Raw genomic sequence first — 25,710 nt, 5'->3', positions numbered from 1 at the left:
TCAATTATATTGTGCAGCTTATCTCACCACCTGTAGTTATTTAGGTGAAAGCTCCAAAATGCTTGCCTAATATGTCTGTTTATCCAAAAGGAAGTATAGAGGGAGAGCTAGATAGATAGCATTGCATTACATTACATTACATGGCAATGCAATGCACAGTTGCTGAAGTTGAACCAAAATGAGCTTGTCATCTGGCTTCTGCAACTTTTAACATGAAAAATCCAATGAGGAGAAGAAAAGCAAAGCCAAAGAGTCCATCCCAAAATCCGACAAACAAGCAAAATGAACAAAAAGCATTGAATTCAATTCTTTCTGATTTTAGAAACTGCATTAAAGAAGGGGTGCACCGGTCCTGGAGATACTGCAATACCAGGTCAATGCGTGGAGTGGACAGAGCAAGCTCTTTTTCCATCTCCCTGTTCTAAAAATCCATTTAATATATGGTCCCCAGATAGGGGACGTATCAGATATTAAACTGATAAGAACAGATACTACACTTGATCTTAGCCAAAAGGCCGAGAAGCGATAACCAGAATTGGTTTCCGACTACGGTGCCACCCAAGGATTCTGAAAAGTCCATTTGTGGAGATGGCCACCTGGACTCCCGTTAAGAAGACATGCTGTCAACCTCTAGATCCCTCACATGCCTGCACTTTTCGGCTTGCTGCTGCTGCAATCCACGCGTTTTAGATCTGCATAACTCCACCTCTTTTAGCACAGTACCCTCAACCCCCGGCTGTTCCCACCCGCCTCAACACCGTTGGAAGGGAGGAGAACCAATTAAGGCGGGGGGGGGGTGGAACGAGCAGCTGTCTACCCTTAGCAGGAGGGTTGCTGATTAATTACCTCTCCTGCTGCTGCTGCTGCTGGCTGTCCAGCAGCAGACTGAAGGTGGCTGCTGCTGTGCGCAGGTATATAAAGGCTCAGAGCCTATTATGACACGCGCAGCCAGCGTTCCATTGCCACATTCCGTCTACTGCAGGCGGGATACCTGGATGGCTGAATGTCACTGAGAAGCTCACAGAGACCGCCATAAGCAACAGTTTAAAAGAATGCCACAGACTAATCAACCAAACTTTTTGGGTTGGTTTCTCTTTTATAGTCTGCAGGCATTAAATGAAAGAAGTCAGTGTTCCAGCAGAGGGAGACAACGTTTCAGAAAAGGCATTGTAGCAAACCAAAAAAGAAATTTTAAGCGCAGCAGAGTAACCAGCTCACATACCTGTTAGCTCAGGTGAGTTTAAAAGGCTGCTGTTGATAACAAGGGCATTTGCTAAATAGATGGTGTGTGTGCAACAATATACTGAAAGGTCAATTATATTGTGCAGCTTATCTCACCACCTGTAGTTATTTAGGTGAAAGCTCCAAAATGCTTGCCTAATATGTCTGTTTATCCAAAAGGAAGTATAGAGGGAGAGCTAGATAGATAGCATTGCATTACATTACATTACATGGCAATGCAATGCACAGTTGCTGAAGTTGAACCAAAATGAGCTTGTCATCTGGCTTCTGCAACTTTTAACATGAAAAATCCAATGAGGAGAAGAAAAGCAAAGCCAAAGAGTCCATCCCAAAATCCGACAAACAAGCAAAATGAACAAAAAGCATTGAATTCAATTCTTTCTGATTTTAGAAACTGCATTAAAGAAGGGGTGCACCGGTCCTGGAGATACTGCAATACCAGGTCAATGCGTGGAGTGGACAGAGCAAGCTCTTTTTCCATCTCCCTGTTCTAAAAATCCATTTAATATATGGTCCCCAGATAGGGGACGTATCAGATATTAAACTGATAAGAACAGATACTACACTTGATCTTAGCCAAAAGGCCGAGAAGCGATAACCAGAATTGGTTTCCGACTACGGTGCCACCCAAGGATTCTGAAAAGTCCATTTGTGGAGATGGCCACCTGGACTCCCGTTAAGAAGACATGCTGTCAACCTCTAGATCCCTCACATGCCTGCACTTTTCGGCTTGCTGCTGCTGCAATCCACGCGTTTTAGATCTGCATAACTCCACCTCTTTTAGCACAGTACCCTCAACCCCCGGCTGTTCCCACCCGCCTCAACACCGTTGGAAGGGAGGAGAACCAATTAAGGCGGGGGGGGGTGGAACGAGCAGCTGTCTACCCTTAGCAGGAGGGTTGCTGATTAATTACCTCTCCTGCTGCTGCTGCTGCTGGCTGTCCAGCAGCAGACTGAAGGTGGCTGCTGCTGTGCGCAGGTATATAAATGCTCAGAGCCTATTATGACACGCGCAGCCAGCGTTCCATTGCCACATTCCGTCTACTGCAGGCGGGATACCTGGATGGCTGAATGTCACTGAGAAGCTCACAGAGACCGCCATAAGCAACAGTTTAAAAGAATGCCACAGACTAATCAACCAAACTTTTTGGGTTGGTTTCTCTTTTATAGTCTGCAGGCATTAAATGAAAGAAGTCAGTGTTCCAGCAGAGGGAGACAACGTTTCAGAAAAGGCATTGTAGCAAACCAAAAAAGAAATTTTAAGCGCAGCAGAGTAACCAGCTCACATACCTGTTAGCTCAGGTGAGTTTAAAAGGCTGCTGTTGATAACAAGGGCATTTGCTAAATAGATGGTGTGTGTGCAACAATATACTGAAAGGTCAATTATATTGTGCAGCTTATCTCACCACCTGTAGTTATTTAGGTGAAAGCTCCAAAATGCTTGCCTAATATGTCTGTTTATCCAAAAGGAAGTATAGAGGGAGAGCTAGATAGATAGCATTGCATTACATTACATTACATGGCAATGCAATGCACAGTTGCTGAAGTGGAACCAAAATGAGCTTGTCATCTGGCTTCTGCAACTTTTAACATGAAAAATTCAATGAGGAGAAGAAAAGCAAAGCCAAAGAGTCCATCCCAAAATCCGACAAACAAGCAAAATGAACAAAAAGCATTGAATTCAATTCTTTCTGATTTTAGAAACTGCATTAAAGAAGGGGTGCACCGGTCCTGGAGATACTGCAATACCAGGTCAATGCATGGAGTGGACAGAGCAAGCTCTTTTTCCATCTCCCTGTTCTAAAAATCCATTTAATATATGGTCCCCAGATAGGGGACGTATCAGATATTAAACTGATAAGAACAGATACTACACTTGATCTTAGCCAAAAGGCCGAGAAGCGATAACCAGAATTGGTTTCCGACTACGGTGCCACCCAAGGATTCTGAAAAGTCCATTTGTGGAGATGGCCACCTGGACTCCCGTTAAGAAGACATGCTGTCAACCTCTAGATCCCTCACATGCCTGCACTTTTCGGCTTGCTGCTGCTGCAATCCACGCGTTTTAGATCTGCATAACTCCACCTCTTTTAGCACAGTACCCTCAACCCCCGGCTGTTCCCACCCGCCTCAACACCGTTGGAAGGGAGGAGAACCAATTAAGGCGGGGGGGGGGGGGGGTGGAACGAGCAGCTGTCTACCCTTAGCAGGAGGGTTGCTGATTAATTACCTCTCCTGCTGCTGCTGCTGCTGGCTGTCCAGCAGCAGACTGAAGGTGGCTGCTGCTGTGCGCAGGTATATAAAGGCTCAGAGCCTATTATGACACGCGCAGCCAGCGTTCCATTGCCACATTCCGTCTACTGCAGGCGGGATACCTGGATGGCTGAATGTCACTGAGAAGCTCACAGAGACCGCCATAAGCAACAGTTTAAAAGAATGCCACAGACTAATCAACCAAACTTTTTGGGTTGGTTTCTCTTTTATAGTCTGCAGGCATTAAATGAAAGAAGTCAGTGTTCCAGAAGAGGGAGACAACGTTTCAGAAAAGGCATTGTAGCAAACCAAAAAAGAAATTTTAAGCGCAGCAGAGTAACCAGCTCACATACCTGTTAGCTCAGGTGAGTTTAAAAGGCTGCTGTTGATATCAAGGGCATTTGCTAAATAGATGGTGTGTGTGCAACAATATACTGAAAGGTCAATTATATTGTGCAGCTTATCTCACCACCTGTAGTTATTTAGGTGAAAGCTCCAAAATGCTTGCCTAATATGTCTGTTTATCCAAAAGGAAGTATAGAGGGAGAGCTAGATAGATAGCATTGCATTACATTACATTACATGGCAATGCAATGCACAGTTGCTGAAGTTGAACCAAAATGAGCTTGTCATCTGGCTTCTGCAACTTTTAACATGAAAAATCCAATGAGGAGAAGAAAAGCAAAGCCAAAGAGTCCATCCCAAAATCCGACAAACAAGCAAAATGAACAAAAAGCATTGAATTCAATTCTTTCTGATTTTAGAAACTGCATTAAAGAAGGGGTGCACCGGTCCTGGAGATACTGCAATACCAGGTCAATGCGTGGAGTGGACAGAGCAAAGCTCTTTTTCCATCTCCCTGTTCTAAAAATCCATTTAATATATGGTCCCCAGATAGGGGACGTATCAGATATTAAACTGATAAGAACAGATACTACACTTGATCTTAGCCAAAAGGCCGAGAAGCGATAACCAGAATTGGTTTCCGACTACGGTGCCACCCAAGGATTCTGAAAAGTCCATTTGTGGAGATGGCCACCTGGACTCCCGTTAAGAAGACATGCTGTCAACCTCTAGATCCCTCACATGCCTGCACTTTTCGGCTTGCTGCTGCTGCAATCCACGCGTTTTAGATCTGCATAACTCCACCTCTTTTAGCACAGTACCCTCAACCCCCGGCTGTTCCCACCCGCCTCAACACCGTTGGAAGGGAGGAGAACCAATTAAGGCGGGGGGGGGGGTGGAACGAGCAGCTGTCTACCCTTAGCAGGAGGGTTGCTGATTAATTACCTCTCCTGCTGCTGCTGCTGCTGGCTGTCCAGCAGCAGACTGAAGGTGGCTGCTGCTGTGCGCAGGTATATAAAGGCTCAGAGCCTATTATGACACGCGCAGCCAGCGTTCCATTGCCACATTCCGTCTACTGCAGGCGGGATACCTGGATGGCTGAATGTCACTGAGAAGCTCACAGAGACCGCCATAAGCAACAGTTTAAAAGAATGCCACAGACTAATCAACCAAACTTTTTGGGTTGGTTTCTCTTTTATAGTCTGCAGGCATTAAATGAAAGAAGTCAGTGTTCCAGCAGAGGGAGACAACGTTTCAGAAAAGGCATTGTAGCAAACCAAAAAAGAAATTTTAAGCGCAGCAGAGTAACCAGCTCACATACCTGTTAGCTCAGGTGAGTTTAAAAGGCTGCTGTTGATAACAAGGGCATTTGCTAAATAGATGGTGTGTGTGCAACAATATACTGAAAGGTCAATTATATTGTGCAGCTTATCTCACCACCTGTAGTTATTTAGGTGAAAGCTCCAAAATGCTTGCCTAATATGTCTGTTTATCCAAAAGGAAGTATAGAGGGAGAGCTAGATAGATAGCATTGCATTACATTACATTACATGGCAATGCAATGCACAGTTGCTGAAGTTGAACCAAAATGAACTTGTCATCTGGCTTCTGCAACTTTTAACATGAAAAATCCAATGAGGAGAAGAAAAGCAAAGCCAAAGAGTCCATCCCAAAATCCGACAAACAAGCAAAATGAACAAAAAGCATTGAATTCAATTCTTTCTGATTTTAGAAACTGCATTAAAGAAGGGGTGCACCGGTCCTGGAGATACTGCAATACCAGGTCAATGCGTGGAGTGGACAGAGCAAGCTCTTTTTCCATCTCCCTGTTCTAAAAATCCATTTAATATATGGTCCCCAGATAGGGGACGTATCAGATATTAAACTGATAAGAACAGATACTACACTTGATCTTAGCCAAAAGGCCGAGAAGCGATAACCAGAATTGGTTTCCGACTACGGTGCCACCCAAGGATTCTGAAAAGTCCATTTGTGGAGATGGCCACCTGGACTCCCGTTAAGAAGACATGCTGTCAACCTCTAGATCCCTCACATGCCTGCACTTTTCGGCTTGCTGCTGCTGCAATCCACGCGTTTTAGATCTGCATAACTCCACCTCTTTTAGCACAGTACCCTCAACCCCCGGCTGTTCCCACCCGCCTCAACACCGTTGGAAGGGAGGAGAACCAATTAAGGCGGGGGGGGGGGGGAACGAGCAGCTGTCTACCCTTAGCAGGAGGGTTGCTGATTAATTACCTCTCCTGCTGCTGCTGCTGCTGGCTGTCCAGCAGCAGACTGAAGGTGGCTGCTGCTTTGCGCAGGTATATAAAGGCTCAGAGCCTATTATGACACGCGCAGCCAGCGTTCCATTGCCACATTCCGTCTACTGCAGGCGGGATACCTGGATGGCTGAATGTCACTGAGAAGCTCACAGAGACCGCCATAAGCAACAGTTTAAAAGAATGCCACAGACTAATCAACCAAACTTTTTGGGTTGGTTTCTCTTTTATAGTCTGCAGGCATTAAATGAAAGAAGTCAGTGTTCCAGCAGAGGGAGACAACGTTTCAGAAAAGGCATTGTAGCAAACCAAAAAAGAAATTTTAAGCGCAGCAGAGTAACCAGCTCACATACCTGTTAGCTCAGGTGAGTTTAAAAGGCTGCTGTTGATAACAAGGGCATTTGCTAAATAGATGGTGTGTGTGCAACAATATACTGAAAGGTCAATTATATTGTGCAGCTTATCTCACCACCTGTAGTTATTTAGGTGAAAGCTCCAAAATGCTTGCCTAATATGTCTGTTTATCCAAAAGGAAGTATAGAGGGAGAGCTAGATAGATAGCATTGCATTACATTACATTACATGGCAATGCAATGCACAGTTGCTGAAGTTGAACCAAAATGAGCTTGTCATCTGGCTTCTGCAACTTTTAACATGAAAAATCCAATGAGGAGAAGAAAAGCAAAGCCAAAGAGTCCATCCCAAAATCCGACAAACAAGCAAAATGAACAAAAAGCATTGAATTCAATTCTTTCTGATTTTAGAAACTGCATTAAAGAAGGGGTGCACCGGTCCTGGAGATACTGCAATACCAGGTCAATGCGTGGAGTGGACAGAGCAAGCTCTTTTTCCATCTCCCTGTTCTAAAAATCCATTTAATATATGGTCCCCAGATAGGGGACGTATCAGATATTAAACTGATAAGAACAGATACTACACTTAATCTTAGCCAAAAGGCCGAGAAGCGATAACCAGAATTGGTTTCCGACTACGGTGCCACCCAAGGATTCTGAAAAGTCCATTTGTGGAGATGGCCACCTGGACTCCCGTTAAGAAGACATGCTGTCAACCTATAGATCCCTCACATGCCTGCACTTTTCGGCTTGCTGCTGCTGCAATCCACGCGTTTTAGATCTGCATAACTCCACCTCTTTTAGCACAGTACCCTCAACCCCCGGCTGTTCCCACCCGCCTCAACACCGTTGGAAGGGAGGAGAACCAATTAAGGCGGGGGGGGGGTGGAACGAGCAGCTGTCTACCCTTAGCAGGAGGGTTGCTGATTAATTACCTCTCCTGCTGCTGCTGCTGCTGGCTGTCCAGCAGCAGACTGAAGGTGGCTGCTGCTGTGCGCAGGTATATAAAGGCTCAGAGCCTATTATGACACGCGCAGCCAGCGTTCCATTGCCACATTCCGTCTACTGCAGGCGGGATACCTGGATGGCTGAATGTCACTGAGAAGCTCACAGAGACCGCCATAAGCAACAGTTTAAAAGAATGCCACAGACTAATCAACCAAACTTTTTGGGTTGGTTTCTCTTTTATAGTCTGCAGGCATTAAATGAAAGAAGTCAGTGTTCCAGCAGAGGGAGACAACGTTTCAGAAAAGGCATTGTAGCAAACCAAAAAAGAAATTTTAAGCGCAGCAGAGTAACCAGCTCACATACCTGTTAGCTCAGGTGAGTTTAAAAGGCTGCTGTTGATAACAAGGGCATTTGCTAAATAGATGGTGTGTGTGCAACAATATACTGAAAGGTCAATTATATTGTGCAGCTTATCTCACCACCTGTAGTTATTTAGGTGAAAGCTCCAAAATGCTTGCCTAATATGTCTGTTTATCCAAAAGGAAGTATAGAGGGAGAGCTAGATAGATAGCATTGCATTACATTACATTACATGGCAATGCAATGCACAGTTGCTGAAGTTGAACCAAAATGAGCTTGTCATCTGGCTTCTGCAACTTTTAACATGAAAAATCCAATGAGGAGAAGAAAAGCAAAGCCAAAGAGTCCATCCCAAAATCCGACAAACAAGCAAAATGAACAAAAAGCATTGAATTCAATTCTTTCTGATTTTAGAAACTGCATTAAAGAAGGGGTGCACCGGTCCTGGAGATACTGCAATACCAGGTCAATGCGTGGAGTGGACAGAGCAAGCTCTTTTTCCATCTCCCTGTTCTAAAAATCCATTTAATATATGGTCCCCAGATAGGGGACGTATCAGATATTAAACTGATAAGAACAGATACTACACTTGATCTTAGCCAAAAGGCCGAGAAGCGATAACCAGAATTGGTTTCCGACTACGGTGCCACCCAAGGATTCTGAAAAGTCCATTTGTGGAGATGGCCACCTGGACTCCCGTTAAGAAGACATGCTGTCAACCTCTAGATCCCTCACATGCCTGCACTTTTCGGCTTGCTGCTGCTGCAATCCACGCGTTTTAGATCTGCATAACTCCACCTCTTTTAGCACAGTACCCTCAACCCCCGGCTGTTCCCACCCGCCTCAACACCGTTGGAAGGGAGGAGAACCAATTAAGGCGGGGGGGGGGTGGAACGAGCAGCTGTCTACCCTTAGCAGGAGGGTTGCTGATTAATTACCTCTCCTGCTGCTGCTGCTGCTGGCTGTCCAGCAGCAGACTGAAGGTGGCTGCTGCTGTGCGCAGGTATATAAAGGCTCAGAGCCTATTATGACACGCGCAGCCAGCGTTCCATTGCCACATTCCGTCTACTGCAGGCGGGATACCTGGATGGCTGAATGTCACTGAGAAGCTCACAGAGACCGCCATAAGCAACAGTTTAAAAGAATGCCACAGACTAATCAACCAAACTTTTTGGGTTGGTTTCTCTTTTATAGTCTGCAGGCATTAAATGAAAGAAGTCAGTGTTCCAGCAGAGGGAGACAACGTTTCAGAAAAGGCATTGTAGCAAACCAAAAAAGAAATTTTAAGCGCAGCAGAGTAACCAGCTCACATACCTGTTAGCTCAGGTGAGTTTAAAAGGCTGCTGTTGATAACAAGGGCATTTGCTAAATAGATGGTGTGTGTGCAACAATATACTGAAAGGTCAATTATATTGTGCAGCTTATCTCACCACCTGTAGTTATTTAGGTGAAAGCTCCAAAATGCTTGCCTAATATGTCTGTTTATCCAAAAGGAAGTATAGAGGGAGAGCTAGATAGATAGCATTGCATTACATTACATTACATGGCAATGCAATGCACAGTTGCTGAAGTTGAACCAAAATGAGCTTGTCATCTGGCTTCTGCAACTTTTAACATGAAAAATCCAATGAGGAGAAGAAAAGCAAAGCCAAAGAGTCCATCCCAAAATCCGACAAACAAGCAAAATGAACAAAAAGCATTGAATTCAATTCTTTCTGATTTTAGAAACTGCATTAAAGAAGGGGTGCACCGGTCCTGGAGATACTGCAATACCAGGTCAATGCGTGGAGTGGACAGAGCAAGCTCTCTTTCCATCTCCCTGTTCTAAAAATCCATTTAATATATGGTCCCCAGATAGGGGACGTATCAGATATTAAACTGATAAGAACAGATACTACACTTGATCTTAGCCAAAAGGCCGAGAAGCGATAACCAGAATTGGTTTCCGACTACGGTGCCACCCAAGGATTCTGAAAAGTCCATTTGTGGAGATGGCCACCTGGACTCCCGTTAAGAAGACATGCTGTCAACCTCTAGATCCCTCACATGCCTGCACTTTTCGGCTTGCTGCTGCTGCAATCCACGCGTTTTAGATCTGCATAACTCCACCTCTTTTAGCACAGTACCCTCAACCCCCGGCTGTTCCCACCCGCCTCAACACCGTTGGAAGGGAGGAGAACCAATTAAGGCGGGGGGGGGGGTGGAACGAGCAGCTGTCTACCCTTAGCAGGAGGGTTGCTGATTAATTACCTCTCCTGCTGCTGCTGCTGCTGGCTGTCCAGCAGCAGACTGAAGGTGGCTGCTGCTGTGCGCAGGTATATAAAGGCTCAGAGCCTATTATGACACGCGCAGCCAGCGTTCCATTGCCACATTCCGTCTACTGCAGGCGGGATACCTGGATGGCTGAATGTCACTGAGAAGCTCACAGAGACCGCCATAAGCAACAGTTTAAAAGAATGCCACAGACTAATCAACCAAACTTTTTGGGTTGGTTTCTCTTTTATAGTCTGCAGGCATTAAATGAAAGAAGTCAGTGTTCCAGCAGAGGGAGACAACGTTTCAGAAAAGGCATTGTAGCAAACCAAAAAAGAAATTTTAAGCGCAGCAGAGTAACCAGCTCACATACCTGTTAGCTCAGGTGAGTTTAAAAGGCTGCTGTTGATAACAAGGGCATTTGCTAAATAGATGGTGTGTGTGCAACAATATACTGAAAGGTCAATTATATTGTGCAGCTTATCTCACCACCTGTAGTTATTTAGGTGAAAGCTCCAAAATGCTTGCCTAATATGTCTGTTTATCCAAAAGGAAGTATAGAGGGAGAGCTAGATAGATAGCATTGCATTACATTACATTACATGGCAATGCAATGCACAGTTGCTGAAGTTGAACCAAAATGAGCTTGTCATCTGGCTTCTGCAACTTTTAACATGAAAAATCCAATGAGGAGAAGAAAAGCAAAGCCAAAGAGTCCATCCCAAAATCCGACAAACAAGCAAAATGAACAAAAAGCATTGAATTCAATTCTTTCTGATTTTAGAAACTGCATTAAAGAAGGGGTGCACCGGTCCTGGAGATACTGCAATACCAGGTCAATGCGTGGAGTGGACAGAGCAAGCTCTTTTTCCATCTCCCTGTTCTAAAAATCCATTTAATATATGGTCCCCAGATAGGGGACGTATCAGATATTAAACTGATAAGAACAGATACTACACTTGATCTTAGCCAAAAGGCCGAGAAGCGATAACCAGAATTGGTTTCCGACTACGGTGCCACCCAAGGATTCTGAAAAGTCCATTTGTGGAGATGGCCACCTGGACTCCCGTTAAGAAGACATGCTGTCAACCTCTAGATCCCTCACATGCCTGCACTTTTCGGCTTGCTGCTGCTGCAATCCACGCGTTTTAGATCTGCATAACTCCACCTCTTTTAGCACAGTACCCTCAACCCCCGGCTGTTCCCACCCGCCTCAACACCGTTTGAAGGGAGGAGAACCAATTAAGGCGGGGGGGGGGGTGGAACGAGCAGCTGTCTACCCTTAGCAGGAGGGTTGCTGATTAATTACCTCTCCTGCTGCTGCTGCTGCTGGCTGTCCAGCAGCAGACTGAAGGTGGCTGCTGCTGTGCGCAGGTATATAAAGGCTCAGAGCCTATTATGACACGCGCAGCCAGCGTTCCATTGCCACATTCCGTCTACTGCAGGCGGGATACCTGGATGGCTGAATGTCACTGAGAAGCTCACAGAGACCGCCATAAGCAACAGTTTAAAAGAATGCCACAGACTAATCAACCAAACTTTTTGGGTTGGTTTCTCTTTTATAGTCTGCAGGCATTAAATGAAAGAAGTCAGTGTTCCAGCAGAGGGAGACAACGTTTCAGAAAAGGCATTGTAGCAAACCAAAAAAGAAATTTTAAGCGCAGCAGAGTAACCAGCTCACATACCTGTTAGCTCAGGTGAGTTTAAAAGGCTGCTGTTGATAACAAGGGCATTTGCTAAATAGATGGTGTGTGTGCAACAATATACTGAAAGGTCAATTATATTGTGCAGCTTATCTCACCACCTGTAGTTATTTAGGTGAAAGCTCCAAAATGCTTGCCTAATATGTCTGTTTATCCAAAAGGAAGTATAGAGGGAGAGCTAGATAGATAGCATTGCATTACATTACATTACATGGCAATGCAATGCACAGTTGCTGAAGTTGAACCAAAATGAGCTTGTCATCTGGCTTCTGCAACTTTTAACATGAAAAATCCAATGAGGAGAAGAAAAGCAAAGCCAAAGAGTCCATCCCAAAATCCGACAAACAAGCAAAATGAACAAAAAGCATTGAATTCAATTCTTTCTGATTTTAGAAACTGCATTAAAGAAGGGGTGCACCGGTCCTGGAGATACTGCAATACCAGGTCAATGCGTGGAGTGGACAGAGCAAGCTCTTTTTCCATCTCCCTGTTCTAAAAATCCATTTAATATATGGTCCCCAGATAGGGGACGTATCAGATATTAAACTGATAAGAACAGATACTACACTTGATCTTAGCCAAAAGGCCGAGAAGCGATAACCAGAATTGGTTTCCGACTACGGTGCCACCCAAGGATTCTGAAAAGTCCATTTGTGGAGATGGCCACCTGGACTCCCGTTAAGAAGACATGCTGTCAACCTCTAGATCCCTCACATGCCTGCACTTTTCGGCTTGCTGCTGCTGCAATCCACGCGTTTTAGATCTGCATAACTCCACCTCTTTTAGCACAGTACCCTCAACCCCCGGCTGTTCCCACCCGCCTCAACACCGTTGGAAGGGAGGAGAACCAATTAAGGCGGGGGGGGGGTGGAACGAGCAGCTGTCTACCCTTAGCAGGAGGGTTGCTGATTAATTACCTCTCCTGCTGCTGCTGCTGCTGGCTGTCCAGCAGCAGACTGAAGGTGGCTGCTGCTGTGCGCAGGTATATAAAGGCTCAGAGCCTATTATGACACGCGCAGCCAGCGTTCCATTGCCACATTCCGTCTACTGCAGGCGGGATACCTGGATGGCTGAATGTCACTGAGAAGCTCACAGAGACCGCCATAAGCAACAGTTTAAAAGAATGCCACAGACTAATCAACCAAACTTTTTGGGTTGGTTTCTCTTTTATAGTCTGCAGGCATTAAATGAAAGAAGTCAGTGTTCCAGCAGAGGGAGACAACGTTTCAGAAAAGGCATTGTAGCAAACCAAAAAAGAAATTTTAAGCGCAGCAGAGTAACCAGCTCACATACCTGTTAGCTCAGGTGAGTTTAAAAGGATGCTGTTGATAACAAGGGCATTTGCTAAATAGATGGTGTGTGTGCAACAATATACTGAAAGGTCAATTATATTGTGCAGCTTATCTCACCACCTGTAGTTATTTAGGTGAAAGCTCCAAAATGCTTGCCTAATATGTCTGTTTATCCAAAAGGAAGTATAGAGGGAGAGCTAGATAGATAGCATTGCATTACATTACATTACATGGCAATGCAATGCACAGTTGCTGAAGTTGAACCAAAATGAGCTTGTCATCTGGCTTCTGCAACTTTTAACATGAAAAATCCAATGAGGAGAAGAAAAGCAAAGCCAAAGAGTCCATCCCAAAATCCGACAAACAAGCAAAATGAACAAAAAGCATTGAATTCAATTCTTTCTGATTTTAGAAACTGCATTAAAGAAGGGGTGCACCGGTCCTGGAGATACTGCAATACCAGGTCAATGCGTGGAGTGGACAGAGCAAGCTCTTTTTCCATCTCCCTGTTCTAAAAATCCATTTAATATATGGTCCCCAGATAGGGGACGTATCAGATATTAAACTGATAAGAACAGATACTACACTTGATCTTAGCCAAAAGGCCGAGAAGCGATAACCAGAATTGGTTTCCGACTACGGTGCCACCCAAGGATTCTGAAAAGTCCATTTGTGGAGATGGCCACCTGGACTCCCGTTAAGAAGACATGCTGTCAACCTCTAGATCCCTCACATGCCTGCACTTTTCGGCTTGCTGCTGCTGCAATCCACGCGTTTTAGATCTGCATAACTCCACCTCTTTTAGCACAGTACCCTCAACCCCCGGCTGTTCCCACCCGCCTCAACACCGTTGGAAGGGAGGAGAACCAATTAAGGCGGGGGAGGGGGTGGAACGAGCAGCTGTCTACCCTTAGCAGGAGGGTTGCTGATTAATTACCTCTCCTGCTGCTGCTGCTGCTGGCTGTCCAGCAGCAGACTGAAGGTGGCTGCTGCTGTGCGCAGGTATATAAAGGCTCAGAGCCTATTATGACACGCGCAGCCAGCGTTCCATTGCCACATTCCGTCTACTGCAGGCGGGATACCTGGATGGCTGAATGTCACTGAGAAGCTCACAGAGACCGCCATAAGCAACAGTTTAAAAGAATGCCACAGACTAATCAACCAAACTTTTTGGGTTGGTTTCTCTTTTATAGTCTGCAGGCATTAAATGAAAGAAGTCAGTGTTCCAGCAGAGGGAGACAACGTTTCAGAAAAGGCATTGTAGCAAACCAAAAAAGAAATTTTAAGCGCAGCAGAGTAACCAGCTCACATACCTGTTAGCTCAGGTGAGTTTAAAAGGCTGCTGTTGATAACAAGGGCATTTGCTAAATAGATGGTGTGTGTGCAACAATATACTGAAAGGTCAATTATATTGTGCAGCTTATCTCACCACCTGTAGTTATTTAGGTGAAAGCTCCAAAATGCTTGCCTAATATGTCTGTTTATCCAAAAGGAAGTATAGAGGGAGAGCTAGATAGATAGCATTGCATTACATTACATTACATGGCAATGCAATGCACAGTTGCTGAAGTTGAACCAAAATGAGCTTGTCATCTGGCTTCTGCAACTTTTAACATGAAAAATCCAATGAGGAGAAGAAAAGCAAAGCCAAAGAGTCCATCCCAAAATCCGACAAACAAGCAAAATGAACAAAAAGCATTGAATTCAATTCTTTCTGATTTTAGAAACTGCATTAAAGAAGGGGTGCACCGGTCCTGGAGATACTGCAATACCAGGTCAATGCGTGGAGTGGACAGAGCAAGCTCTTTTTCCATCTCCCTGTTCTAAAAATCCATTTAATATATGGTCCCCAGATAGGGGACGTATCAGATATTAAACTGATAAGAACAGATACTACACTTGATCTTAGCCAAAAGGCCGAGAAGCGATAACCAGAATTGGTTTCCGACTACGGTGCCACCCAAGGATTCTGAAAAGTCCATTTGTGGAGATGGCCACCTGGACTCCCGTTAAGAAGACATGCTGTCAACCTCTAGATCCCTCACATGCCTGCACTTTTCGGCTTGCTGCTGCTGCAATCCACGCGTTTTAGATCTGCATAACTCCACCTCTTTTAGCACAGTACCCTCAACCCCCGGCTGTTCCCACCCGCCTCAACACCGTTGGAAGGGAGGAGAACCAATTAAGGCGGGGGGGGGGTGGAACGAGCAGCTGTCTACCCTTAGCAGGAGGGTTGCTGATTAATTACCTCTCCTGCTGCTGCTGGCTGTCCAGCAGCAGACTGAAGGTGGCTGCTGCTGTGCGCAGGTATATAAAGGCTCAGAGCCTATTATGACACGCGCAGCCAGCGTTCCATTGCCACATTCCGTCTACTGCAGGCGGGATACCTGGATGGCTGAATGTCACTGAGAAGCTCACAGAGACCGCCATAAGCAACAGTTTAAAAGAATGCCACAGACTAATCAACCAAACTTTTTGGGTTGGTTTCTCTTTTATAGTCTGCAGGCATTAAATGAAAGAAGTCAGTGTTCCAGCAGAGGGAGACAACGTTTCAGAAAAGGCATTGTAGCAAACCAAAAAAGAAATTTTAAGCGCAGCAGAGTAACCAGCTCACATACCTGTTAGCTCAGGTGAGTTTAAAAGGCTGCTGTTGATAACAAGGGCATTTGCTAAATAGATGGTGTGTGTGCAACAATATACTGAAAGGTCAATTATATTGTGCAGCTTATCTCACCACCTGTAGTTATTTAGGTGAAAGCTCCAAAATGCTTGCCTAATATGTCTGTTTATCCAAAAGGAAGTATAGAGGGAGAGCTAGATAGATAGCATTGCATTACATTACATTACATGGCAATGCAATGCACAGTAGCTGAAGTTGAACCAAAATGAGCTTGTCATCTGGCTTCTGCAACTTTTAACATGAAAAATCCAATGAGGAGAAGAAAAGCAAAGCCAAAGAGTCCATCCCAAAATCCGACAAACAAGCAAAATGAACAAAAAGCATTGAATTCAATTCTTTCTGATTTTAGAAACTGCATTAAAGAAGGGGTGCACCGGTCCTGGAGATACTGCAATACCAGGTCAATGCGTGGAGTGGACAGAGCAAGCTCTTTTTCCATCTCCCTGTTCTAAAAATCCATTTAATATATGGTCCCCAGATAGGGGACGTATCAGATATTAAACTGATAAGAACAGAAACTACACTTGATCTTAGCCAAAAGGCCGAGAAGCGATAACCAGAATTGGTTTCCGACTACGGTGCCACCCAAGGATTCTGAAAAGTCCATTTGTGGAGATGGCCACCTGGACTCCCGTTAAGAAGACATGCTGTCAACCTCTAGATCCCTCACATGCCTGCACTTTTCGGCTTGCTGCTGCTGCAATCCACGCGTTTTAGATCTGCATAACTCCACCTCTTTTAGCACAGTACCCTCAACCCCCGGCTGTTCCCACCCGCCTCAACACCGTTGGAAGGGAGGAGAACCAATTAAGGCGGGGGGGGGGTGGAACGAGCAGCTGTCTACCCTTAGCAGGAGGGTTGCTGATTAATTACCTCTCCTGCTGCTGCTGCTGCTGGCTGTCCAGCAGCAGACTGAAGGTGGCTGCTGCTGTGCGCAGGTATATAAAGGCTCAGAGCCTATTATGACACGCGCAGCCAGCGTTCCATTGCCACATTCCGTCTACTGCAGGCGGGATACCTGGATGGCTGAATGTCACTGAGAAGCTCACAGAGACCGCCATAAGCAACAGTTTAAAAGAATGCCACAGACTAATCAACCAAACTTTTTGGGTTGGTTTCTCTTTTATAGTCTGCAGGCATTAAATGAAAGAAGTCAGTGTTCCAGCAGAGGGAGACAACGTTTCAGAAAAGGCATTGTAGCAAACCAAAAAAGAAATTTTAAGCGCAGCAGAGTAACCAGCTCACATACCTGTTAGCTCAGGTGAGTTTAAAAGGCTGCTGTTGATAACAAGGGCATTTGCTAAATAGATGGTGTGTGTGCAACAATATACTGAAAGGTCAATTATATTGTGCAGCTTATCTCACCACCTGTAGTTATTTAGGTGAAAGCTCCAAAATGCTTGCCTAATATGTCTGTTTATCCAAAAGGAAGTATAGAGGGAGAGCTAGATAGATAGCATTGCATTACATTACATTACATGGCAATGCAATGCACAGTTGCTGAAGTTGAACCAAAATGAGCTTGTCATCTGGCTTCTGCAACTTTTAACATGAAAAATCCAATGAGGAGAAGAAAAGCAAAGCCAAAGAGTCCATCCCAAAATCCGACAAACAAGCAAAATGAACAAAAAGCATTGAATTCAATTCTTTCTGATTTTAGAAACTGCATTAAAGAAGGGGTGCACCGGTCCTGGAGATACTGCAATACCAGGTCAATGCGTGGAGTGGACAGAGCAAGCTCTTTTTCCATCTCCCTGTTCTAAAAATCCATTTAATATATGGTCCCCAGATAGGGGACGTATCAGATATTAAACTGATAAGAACAGATTTTTTGATTGAAGCTGCATCCAAGGCACTGAAAAATGTGACCGAAGTCACACCAAAACAGCGCACGAGGCGAGGATTCATGTGGACCCTTCCCGGAGGAGAGGATCCCCAATAAACCATCCCCATCCCTCCGAGCCAGAAGGCCACAGCGAGGGTCAGGGATCTCCGATGCTCTCCCTAGCCGAAGCCGGAGAAGAGCTGTTTTCGTGCTCACAGCTTCCATCTAGGCTGCCACCCTAGTGGAGCTGGAGCCTGTGTTGGTTTCTCAGCCCAAAGCTGACCGGACCTCCGACCGGGTTTATAAAAATTCCCCTTCCTAGCCCGGAGGCCAGGAATAGGGGGGGTTGCTCAGAAAGTATGATTGGCAAAGGTGCGGCGTGCTACGAAGCCAAGTCTTTCTGGGGTTCCCAGTCCCAGTAAGCTTGGACTCCCACCAGGGCGCCTACTCCTGGGGCACATTGCTCCAAAGCCCTCACACTTACCCAGCCTAGTGACTTCGATCCTGGAGGGCCATGTTTTCCATCAGATAACTCTATGAGCCACCTGGCGTACTAACAAGTGCACCAAACCAGTGTGTAATATGCATCAATTTACTAGGGCAGCCCAAGGACAAAACTGCCTTTTCAAAAGATACTACACTTGATCTTAGCCAAAAGGCCGAGAAGCGATAACCAGAATTGGTTTCCGACTACGGTGCCACCCAAGGATTCTGAAAAGTCCATTTGTGGAGATGGCCACCTGGACTCCCGTTAAGAAGACATGCTGTCAACCTCTAGATCCCTCACATGCCTGCACTTTTCGGCTTGCTGCTGCTGCAATCCACGCGTTTTAGATCTGCATAACTCCACCTCTTTTAGCACAGTACCCTCAACCCCCGGCTGTTCCCACCCGCCTCAACACCGTTGGAAGGGAGGAGAACCAATTAAGGCGGGGGGGGGGTGGAACGAGCAGCTGTCTACCCTTAGCAGGAGGGTTGCTGATTAATTACCTCTCCTGCTGCTGCTGCTGCTGCTGGCTGTCCAGCAGCAGACTGAAGGTGGCTGCTGCTGTGCGCAGGTATATAAAGGCTCAGAGCCTATTATGACACGCGCAGCCAGCGTTCCATTGCCACATTCCGTCTACTGCAGGCGGGATACCTGGATGGCTGAATGTCACTGAGAAGCTCACAGAGACCGCCATAAGCAACAGTTTAAAAGAATGCCACAGACTAATCAACCAAACTTTTTGGGTTGGTTTCTCTTTTATAGTCTGCAGGCATTAAATGAAAGAAGTCAGTGTTCCAGCAGAGGGAGACAACGTTTCAGAAAAGGCATTGTAGCAAACCAAAAAAGAAATTTTAAGCGCAGCAGAGTAACCAGCTCACATACCTGTTAGCTCAGGTGAGTTTAAAAGGCTGCTGTTGATAACAAGGGCATTTGCTAAATAGATGGTGTGTGTGCAACAATATACTGAAAGGTCAATTATATTGTGCAGCTTATCTCACCACCTGTAGTTATTTAGGTGAAAGCTCCAAAATGCTTGCCTAATATGTCTGTTTATCCAAAAGGAAGTATAGAGGGAGAGCTAGATAGATAGCATTGCATTACATTACATTACATGGCAATGCAATGCACAGTTGCTGAAGTTGAACCAAAATGAGCTTGTCATCTGGCTTCTGCAACTTTTAACATGAAAAATCCAATGAGGAGAAGAAAAGCAAAGCCAAAGAGTCCATCCCAAAATCCGACAAACAAGCAAAATGAACAAAAAGCATTGAATTCAATTCTTTCTGATTTTAGAAACTGCATTAAAGAAGGGGTGCACCGGTCCTGGAGATACTGCAATACCAGGTCAATGCGTGGAGTGGACAGAGCAAGCTCTTTTTCCATCTCCCTGTTCTAAAAATCCATTTAATATATGGTCCCCAGATAGGGGACGTATCAGATATTAAACTGATAAGAACAGATACTACACTTGATCTTAGCCAAAAGGCCGAGAAGCGATAACCAGAATTGGTTTCCGACTACGGTGCCACCCAAGGATTCTGAAAAGTCCATTTGTGGAGATGGCCACCTGGACTCCCGTTAAGAAGACATGCTGTCAACCTCTAGATCCCTCACATGCCTGCACTTTTCGGCTTGCTGCTGCTGCAATCCACGCGTTTTAGATCTGCATAACTCCACCTCTTTTAGCACAGTACCCTCAACCCCCGGCTGTTCCCACCCGCCTCAACACCGTTGGAAGGGAGGAGAACCAATTAAGGCGGGGGGGGGTGGAACGAGCAGCTGTCTACCCTTAGCAGGAGGGTTGCTGATTAATTACCTCTCCTGCTGCTGCTGCTGCTGCTGGCTGTCCAGCAGCAGACTGAAGGTGGCTGCTGCTGTGCGCAGGTATATAAAGGCTCAGAGCCTATTATGACACGCGCAGCCAGCGTTCCATTGCCACATTCCGTCTACTGCAGGCGGGATACCTGGATGGCTGAATGTCACTGAGAAGCTCACAGAGACCGCCATAAGCAACAGTTTAAAAGAATGCCACAGACTAATCAACCAAACTTTTTGGGTTGGTTTCTCTTTTATAGTCTGCAGGCATTAAATGAAAGAAGTCAGTGTTCCAGCAGAGGGAGACAACGTTTCAGAAAAGGCATTGTAGCAAACCAAAAAAGAAATTTTAAGCGCAGCAGAGTAACCAGCTCACATACCTGTTAGCTCAGGTGAGTTTAAAAGGCTGCTGTTGATAACAAGGGCATTTGCTAAATAGATGGTGTGTGTGCAACAATATACTGAAAGGTCAATTATATTGTGCAGCTTATCTCACCACCTGTAGTTATTTAGGTGAAAGCTCCAAAATGCTTGCCTAATATGTCTGTTTATCCAAAAGGAAGTATAGAGGGAGAGCTAGATAGATAGCATTGCATTACATTACATTACATGGCAATGCAATGCACAGTTGCTGAAGTTGAACCAAAATGAGCTTGTCATCTGGCTTCTGCAACTTTTAACATGAAAAATCCAATGAGGAGAAGAAAAGCAAAGCCAAAGAGTCCATCCCAAAATCCGACAAACAAGCAAAATGAACAAAAAGCATTGAATTCAATTCTTTCTGATTTTAGAAACTGCATTAAAGAAGGGGTGCACCGGTCCTGGAGATACTGCAATACCAGGTCAATGCGTGGAGTGGACAGAGCAAGCTCTTTTTCCATCTCCCTGTTCTAAAAATCCATTTAATATATGGTCCCCAGATAGGGGACGTATCAGATATTAAACTGATAAGAACAGATACTACACTTGATCTTAGCCAAAAGGCCGAGAAGCGATAACCAGAATTGGTTTCCGACTACGGTGCCACCCAAGGATTCTGAAAAGTCCATTTGTGGAGATGGCCACCTGGACTCCCGTTAAGAAGACATGCTGTCAACCTCTAGATCCCTCACATGCCTGCACTTTTCGGCTTGCTGCTGCTGCAATCCACGCGTTTTAGATCTGCATAACTCCACCTCTTTTAGCACAGTACCCTCAACCCCCGGCTGTTCCCAACCGCCTCAACACCGTTGGAAGGGAGGAGAACCAATTTAGGCGGGGGGGGGTGGAACGAGCAGCTGTCTACCCTTAGCAGGAGGGTTGCTGATTAATTACCTCTCCTGCTGCTGCTGCTGCTGGCTGTCCAGCAGCAGACTGAAGGTGGCTGCTGCTGTGCGCAGGTATATAAAGGCTCAGAGCCTATTATGACACGCGCAGCCAGCGTTCCATTGCCACATTCCGTCTACTGCAGGCGGGATACCTGGATGGCTGAATGTCACTGAGAAGCTCACAGAGACCGCCATAAGCAACAGTTTAAAAGAATGCCACAGACTAATCAACCAAACTTTTTGGGTTGGTTTCTCTTTTATAGTCTGCAGGCATTAAATGAAAGAAGTCAGTGTTCCAGCAGAGGGAGACAACGTTTCAGAAAAGGCATTGTAGCAAACCAAAAAAGAAATTTTAAGCGCAGCAGAGTAACCAGCTCACATACCTGTTAGCTCAGGTGAGTTTAAAAGGCTGCTGTTGATAACAAGGGCATTTGCTAAATAGATGGTGTGTGTGCAACAATATACTGAAAGGTCAATTATATTGTGCAGCTTATCTCACCACCTGTAGTTATTTAGGTGAAAGCTCCAAAATGCTTGCCTAATATGTCTGTTTATCCAAAAGGAAGTATAGAGGGAGAGCTAGATAGATAGCATTGCATTACATTACATTACATGGCAATGCAATGCACAGTTGCTGAAGTTGAACCAAAATGAGCTTGTCATCTGGCTTCTGCAACTTTTAACATGAAAAATCCAATGAGGAGAAGAAAAGCAAAGCCAAAGAGTCCATCCCAAAATCCGACAAACAAGCAAAATGAACAAAAAGCATTGAATTCAATTCTTTCTGATTTTAGAAACTGCATTAAAGAAGGGGTGCACCGGTCCTGGAGATACTGCAATACCAGGTCAATGCGTGGAGTGGACAGAGCAAGCTCTTTTTCCATCTTCCTGTTCTAAAAATCCATTTAATATATGGTCCCCAGATAGGGGACGTATCAGATATTAAACTGATAAGAACAGATACTACACTTGATCTTAGCCAAAAGGCCGAGAAGCGATAACCAGAATTGGTTTCCGACTACGGTGCCACCCAAGGATTCTGAAAAGTCCATTTGTGGAGATGGCCACCTGGACTCCCGTTAAGAAGACATGCTGTCAACCTCTAGATCCCTCACATGCCTGCACTTTTCGGCTTGCTGCTGCTGCAATCCACGCGTTTTAGATCTGCATAACTCCACCTCTTTTAGCACAGTACCCTCAACCCCCGGCTGTTCCCACCCGCCTCAACACCGTTGGAAGGGAGGAGAACCAATTAAGGTGGGGGGGGGGGGGTGGAACGAGCAGCTGTCTACCCTTAGCAGGAGGGTTGCTGATTAATTACCTCTCCTGCTGCTGCTGCTGCTGGCTGTCCAGCAGCAGACTGAAGGTGGCTGCTGCTGTGCGCAGGTATATAAAGGCTCAGAGCCTATGATGACACGCGCAGCCAGCGTTCCAATGCCACATTCCGTCTACTGCAGGCGGGATACCTGGATGGCTGAATATCACTGAGAAGCTCACAGAGACCGCCATAAGCAACAGTTTAAAAGAATGCCACAGACTAATCAACCAAACTTTTTGGGTTGGTTTCTCTTTTATAGTCTGCAGGCATTAAATGAAAGAAGTCAGTGTTCCAGCAGAGGGAGACAACGTTTCAGAAAAGGCATTGTAGCAAACCAAAAAAGAAATTTTAAGCGCAGCAGAGTAACCAGCTCACATACCTGTTAGCTCAGGTGAGTTTAAAAGGCTGCTGTTGATAACAAGGGCATTTGCTAAATAGATGGTGTGTGTGCAACAATATACTGAAAGGTCAATTATATTGTGCAGCTTATCTCACCACCTGTAGTTATTTAGGTGAAAGCTCCAAAATGCTTGCCTAATATGTCTGTTTATCCAAAAGGAAGTATAGAGGGAGAGCTAGATAGATAGCATTGCATTACATTACATTACATGGCAATGCAATGCACAGTTGCTGAAGTTGAACCAAAATGAGCTTGTCATCTGGCTTCTGCAACTTTTAACATGAAAAATCCAATGAGGAGAAGAAAAGCAAAGCCAAAGAGTCCATCCCAAAATCCGACAAACAAGCAAAATGAACAAAAAGCATTGAATTCAATTCTTTCTGATTTTAGAAACTGCATTAAAGAAGGGGTGCACCGGTCCTGGAGATACTGCAATACCAGGTCAATGCGTGGAGTGGACAGAGCAAGCTCTTTTTCCATCTTCCTGTTCTAAAAATCCATTTAATATATGGTCCCCAGATAGGGGACGTATCAGATATTAAACTGATAAGAACAGATACTACACTTGATCTTAGCCAAAAGGCCGAGAAGCGATAACCAGAATTGGTTTCCGACTACGGTGCCACCCAAGGATTCTGAAAAGTCCATTTGTGGAGATGGCCACCTGGACTCCCGTTAAGAAGACATGCTGTCAACCTCTAGATCCCTCACATGCCTGCACTTTTCGGCTTGCTGCTGCTGCAATCCACGCGTTTTAGATCTGCATAACTCCACCTCTTTTAGCACAGTACCCTCAACCCCCGGCTGTTCCCACCCGCCTCAACACCGTTGGAAGGGAGGAGAACCAATTAAGGCGGGGGGGGGGGGGTGGAACGAGCAGCTGTCTACCCTTAGCAGGAGGGTTGCTGATTAATTACCTCTCCTGCTGCTGCTGCTGCTGGCTGTCCAGCAGCAGACTGAAGGTGGCTGCTGCTGTGCGCAGGTATATAAAGGCTCAGAGCCTATTATGACACGCGCAGCCAGCGTTCCATTGCCACATTCCGTCTACTGCAGGCGGGATACCTGGATGGCTGAATGTCACTGAGAAGCTCACAGAGACCGCCATAAGCAACAGTTTAAAAGAATGCCACAGACTAATCAACCAAACTTTTTGGGTTGGTTTCTCTTTTATAGTCTGCAGGCATTAAATGAAAGAAGTCAGTGTTCCAGCAGAGGGAGACAACGTTTCAGAAAAGGCATTGTAGCAAACCAAAAAAGAAATTTTAAGCGCAGCAGAGTAACCAGCTCACATACCTGTTAGCTCAGGTGAGTTTAAAAGGCTGCTGTTGATAACAAGGGCATTTGCTAAATAGATGGTGTGTGTGCAACAATATACTGAAAGGTCAATTATATTGTGCAGCTTATCTCACCACCTGTAGTTATTTAGGTGAAAGCTCCAAAATGCTTGCCTAATATGTCTGTTTATCCAAAAGGAAGTATAGAGGGAGAGCTAGATAGATAGCATTGCATCACATTACATGGCAATGCAATGCACAGTTGCTGAAGTTGAACCAAAATGAGCTTGTCATCTGGCTTCTGCAACTTTTAACATGAAAAATCCAATGAGGAGAAGAAAAGCAAAGCCAAAGAGTCCATCCCAAAATCCGACAAACAAGCAAAATGAACAAAAAGCATTGAATTCAATTCTTTCTGATTTTAGAAACTGCATTAAAGAAGGGGTGCACCGGTCCTGGAGATACTGCAATACCAGGTCAATGCGTGGAGTGGACAGAGCAAGCTCTTTTTCCATCTTCCTGTTCTAAAAATCCATTTAATATATGGTCCCCAGATAGGGGACGTATCAGATATTAAACTGATAAGAACAGATACTACACTTGATCTTAGCCAAAAGGCCGAGAAGCGATAACCAGAATTGGTTTCCGACTACGGTGCCACCCAAGGATTCTGAAAAGTCCATTTGTGGAGATGGCCACCTGGACTCCCGTTAAGAAGACATGCTGTCAACCTCTAGATCCCTCACATGCCTGCACTTTTCGGCTTGCTGCTGCTGCAATCCACGCGTTTTAGATCTGCATAACTCCACCTCTTTTAGCACAGTACCCTCAACCCCCGGCTGTTCCCACCCGCCTCAACACCGTTGGAAGGGAGGAGAACCAATTAAGGCGGGGGGGGGGGGGTGGAACGAGCAGCTGTCTACCCTTAGCAGGAGGGTTGCTGATTAATTACCTCTCCTGCTGCTGCTGCTGCTGGCTGTCCAGCAGCAGACTGAAGGTGGCTGCTGCTGTGCGCAGGTATATAAAGGCTCAGAGCCTATGATGACACGCGCAGCCAGCGTTCCATTGCCACATTCCGTCTACTGCAGGCGGGATACCTGGATGGCTGAATATCACTGAGAAGCTCACAGAGACCGCCATAAGCAACAGTTTAAAAGAATGCCACAGACTAATCAACCAAACTTTTTGGGTTGGTTTCTCTTTTATAGTCTGCAGGCATTAAATGAAAGAAGTCAGTGTTCCAGCAGAGGGAGACAACGTTTCAGAAAAGGCATTGTAGCAAACCAAAAAAGAAATTTTAAGCGCAGCAGAGTAACCAGCTCACATACCTGTTAGCTCAGGTGAGTTTAAAAGGCTGCTGTTGATAACAAGGGCATTTGCTAAATAGATGGTGTGTGTGCAACAATATACTGAAAGGTCAATTATATTGTGCAGCTTATCTCACCACCTGTAGTTATTTAGGTGAAAGCTCCAAAATGCTTGCCTAATATGTCTGTTTATCCAAAAGGAAGTATAGAGGGAGAGCTAGATAGATAGCATTGCATTACATTACATTACATGGCAATGCAATGCACAG

The 25,710-nt window shown here is 45.3% G+C and overlaps 19 non-coding genes and 1 pseudogene across 19 annotated transcripts; all 20 read right to left on the bottom strand.

The window, feature by feature from the left end:
• Positions 1-336: 336 nt before the first annotated feature.
• Positions 337-527, bottom strand: LOC141199194 (U2 spliceosomal RNA). Its single transcript, XR_012270953.1, has one exon. It is a non-coding gene; the product is annotated as a U2 spliceosomal RNA (small nuclear RNA).
• Positions 528-1,647: 1,120 nt separating this feature from the next.
• On the bottom strand, positions 1,648-1,838 carry LOC141199193 (U2 spliceosomal RNA). Its single transcript, XR_012270952.1, has one exon. It is a non-coding gene; the product is annotated as a U2 spliceosomal RNA (small nuclear RNA).
• Positions 1,839-2,957: 1,119 nt separating this feature from the next.
• On the bottom strand, positions 2,958-3,148 carry LOC141200266 (U2 spliceosomal RNA). The gene has a single exon (XR_012271991.1). It is a non-coding gene; the product is annotated as a U2 spliceosomal RNA (small nuclear RNA).
• A 1,125-nt stretch (positions 3,149-4,273) lies between these two features.
• Positions 4,274-4,465, bottom strand: LOC141200599 (U2 spliceosomal RNA). The gene has a single exon (XR_012272315.1). It is a non-coding gene; the product is annotated as a U2 spliceosomal RNA (small nuclear RNA).
• A 1,121-nt stretch (positions 4,466-5,586) lies between these two features.
• On the bottom strand, positions 5,587-5,777 carry LOC141199192 (U2 spliceosomal RNA). Its single transcript, XR_012270951.1, has one exon. It is a non-coding gene; the product is annotated as a U2 spliceosomal RNA (small nuclear RNA).
• A 1,120-nt stretch (positions 5,778-6,897) lies between these two features.
• Positions 6,898-7,088, bottom strand: LOC141200558 (U2 spliceosomal RNA). Its single transcript, XR_012272276.1, has one exon. It is a non-coding gene; the product is annotated as a U2 spliceosomal RNA (small nuclear RNA).
• Positions 7,089-8,208: 1,120 nt separating this feature from the next.
• LOC141199191 (U2 spliceosomal RNA) lies at positions 8,209-8,399 on the bottom strand. Its single transcript, XR_012270950.1, has one exon. It is a non-coding gene; the product is annotated as a U2 spliceosomal RNA (small nuclear RNA).
• A 1,120-nt stretch (positions 8,400-9,519) lies between these two features.
• LOC141200313 (U2 spliceosomal RNA) lies at positions 9,520-9,710 on the bottom strand. Its single transcript, XR_012272037.1, has one exon. It is a non-coding gene; the product is annotated as a U2 spliceosomal RNA (small nuclear RNA).
• Positions 9,711-10,831: 1,121 nt separating this feature from the next.
• Positions 10,832-11,022, bottom strand: LOC141199190 (U2 spliceosomal RNA). Its single transcript, XR_012270949.1, has one exon. It is a non-coding gene; the product is annotated as a U2 spliceosomal RNA (small nuclear RNA).
• A 1,121-nt stretch (positions 11,023-12,143) lies between these two features.
• On the bottom strand, positions 12,144-12,334 carry LOC141199189 (U2 spliceosomal RNA). Its single transcript, XR_012270948.1, has one exon. It is a non-coding gene; the product is annotated as a U2 spliceosomal RNA (small nuclear RNA).
• Positions 12,335-13,454: 1,120 nt separating this feature from the next.
• LOC141199187 (U2 spliceosomal RNA) lies at positions 13,455-13,645 on the bottom strand. The gene has a single exon (XR_012270946.1). It is a non-coding gene; the product is annotated as a U2 spliceosomal RNA (small nuclear RNA).
• Positions 13,646-14,766: 1,121 nt separating this feature from the next.
• LOC141199186 (U2 spliceosomal RNA) lies at positions 14,767-14,957 on the bottom strand. The gene has a single exon (XR_012270945.1). It is a non-coding gene; the product is annotated as a U2 spliceosomal RNA (small nuclear RNA).
• A 1,114-nt stretch (positions 14,958-16,071) lies between these two features.
• Positions 16,072-16,262, bottom strand: LOC141200643 (U2 spliceosomal RNA). Its single transcript, XR_012272357.1, has one exon. It is a non-coding gene; the product is annotated as a U2 spliceosomal RNA (small nuclear RNA).
• Positions 16,263-17,382: 1,120 nt separating this feature from the next.
• Positions 17,383-17,564, bottom strand: LOC141200802 (U2 spliceosomal RNA). Its single transcript, XR_012272512.1, has one exon. It is a non-coding gene; the product is annotated as a U2 spliceosomal RNA (small nuclear RNA).
• Positions 17,565-18,088: 524 nt separating this feature from the next.
• Positions 18,089-18,204, bottom strand: LOC141200994 (U2 spliceosomal RNA; annotated as a pseudogene).
• A 1,123-nt stretch (positions 18,205-19,327) lies between these two features.
• On the bottom strand, positions 19,328-19,518 carry LOC141199185 (U2 spliceosomal RNA). The gene has a single exon (XR_012270944.1). It is a non-coding gene; the product is annotated as a U2 spliceosomal RNA (small nuclear RNA).
• Positions 19,519-20,640: 1,122 nt separating this feature from the next.
• On the bottom strand, positions 20,641-20,831 carry LOC141199184 (U2 spliceosomal RNA). The gene has a single exon (XR_012270943.1). It is a non-coding gene; the product is annotated as a U2 spliceosomal RNA (small nuclear RNA).
• A 1,119-nt stretch (positions 20,832-21,950) lies between these two features.
• Positions 21,951-22,141, bottom strand: LOC141200570 (U2 spliceosomal RNA). The gene has a single exon (XR_012272287.1). It is a non-coding gene; the product is annotated as a U2 spliceosomal RNA (small nuclear RNA).
• Positions 22,142-23,264: 1,123 nt separating this feature from the next.
• On the bottom strand, positions 23,265-23,455 carry LOC141200569 (U2 spliceosomal RNA). The gene has a single exon (XR_012272286.1). It is a non-coding gene; the product is annotated as a U2 spliceosomal RNA (small nuclear RNA).
• Positions 23,456-24,573: 1,118 nt separating this feature from the next.
• LOC141200567 (U2 spliceosomal RNA) lies at positions 24,574-24,764 on the bottom strand. Its single transcript, XR_012272284.1, has one exon. It is a non-coding gene; the product is annotated as a U2 spliceosomal RNA (small nuclear RNA).
• Positions 24,765-25,710: the final 946 nt, after the last annotated feature.

Source organism: Phyllobates terribilis, unplaced genomic scaffold, assembly GCF_046119375.1.
Source record: "Phyllobates terribilis strain yellow unplaced genomic scaffold, ASM4611937v1 Scaffold_108__1_contigs__length_5656254, whole genome shotgun sequence".
Classification (NCBI taxonomy): domain Eukaryota; kingdom Metazoa; phylum Chordata; class Amphibia; order Anura; family Dendrobatidae; genus Phyllobates; species Phyllobates terribilis.
Note: the sequence above shows the minus strand (reverse complement) of the source record. Positions and strands in the feature narration are given on the sequence as shown.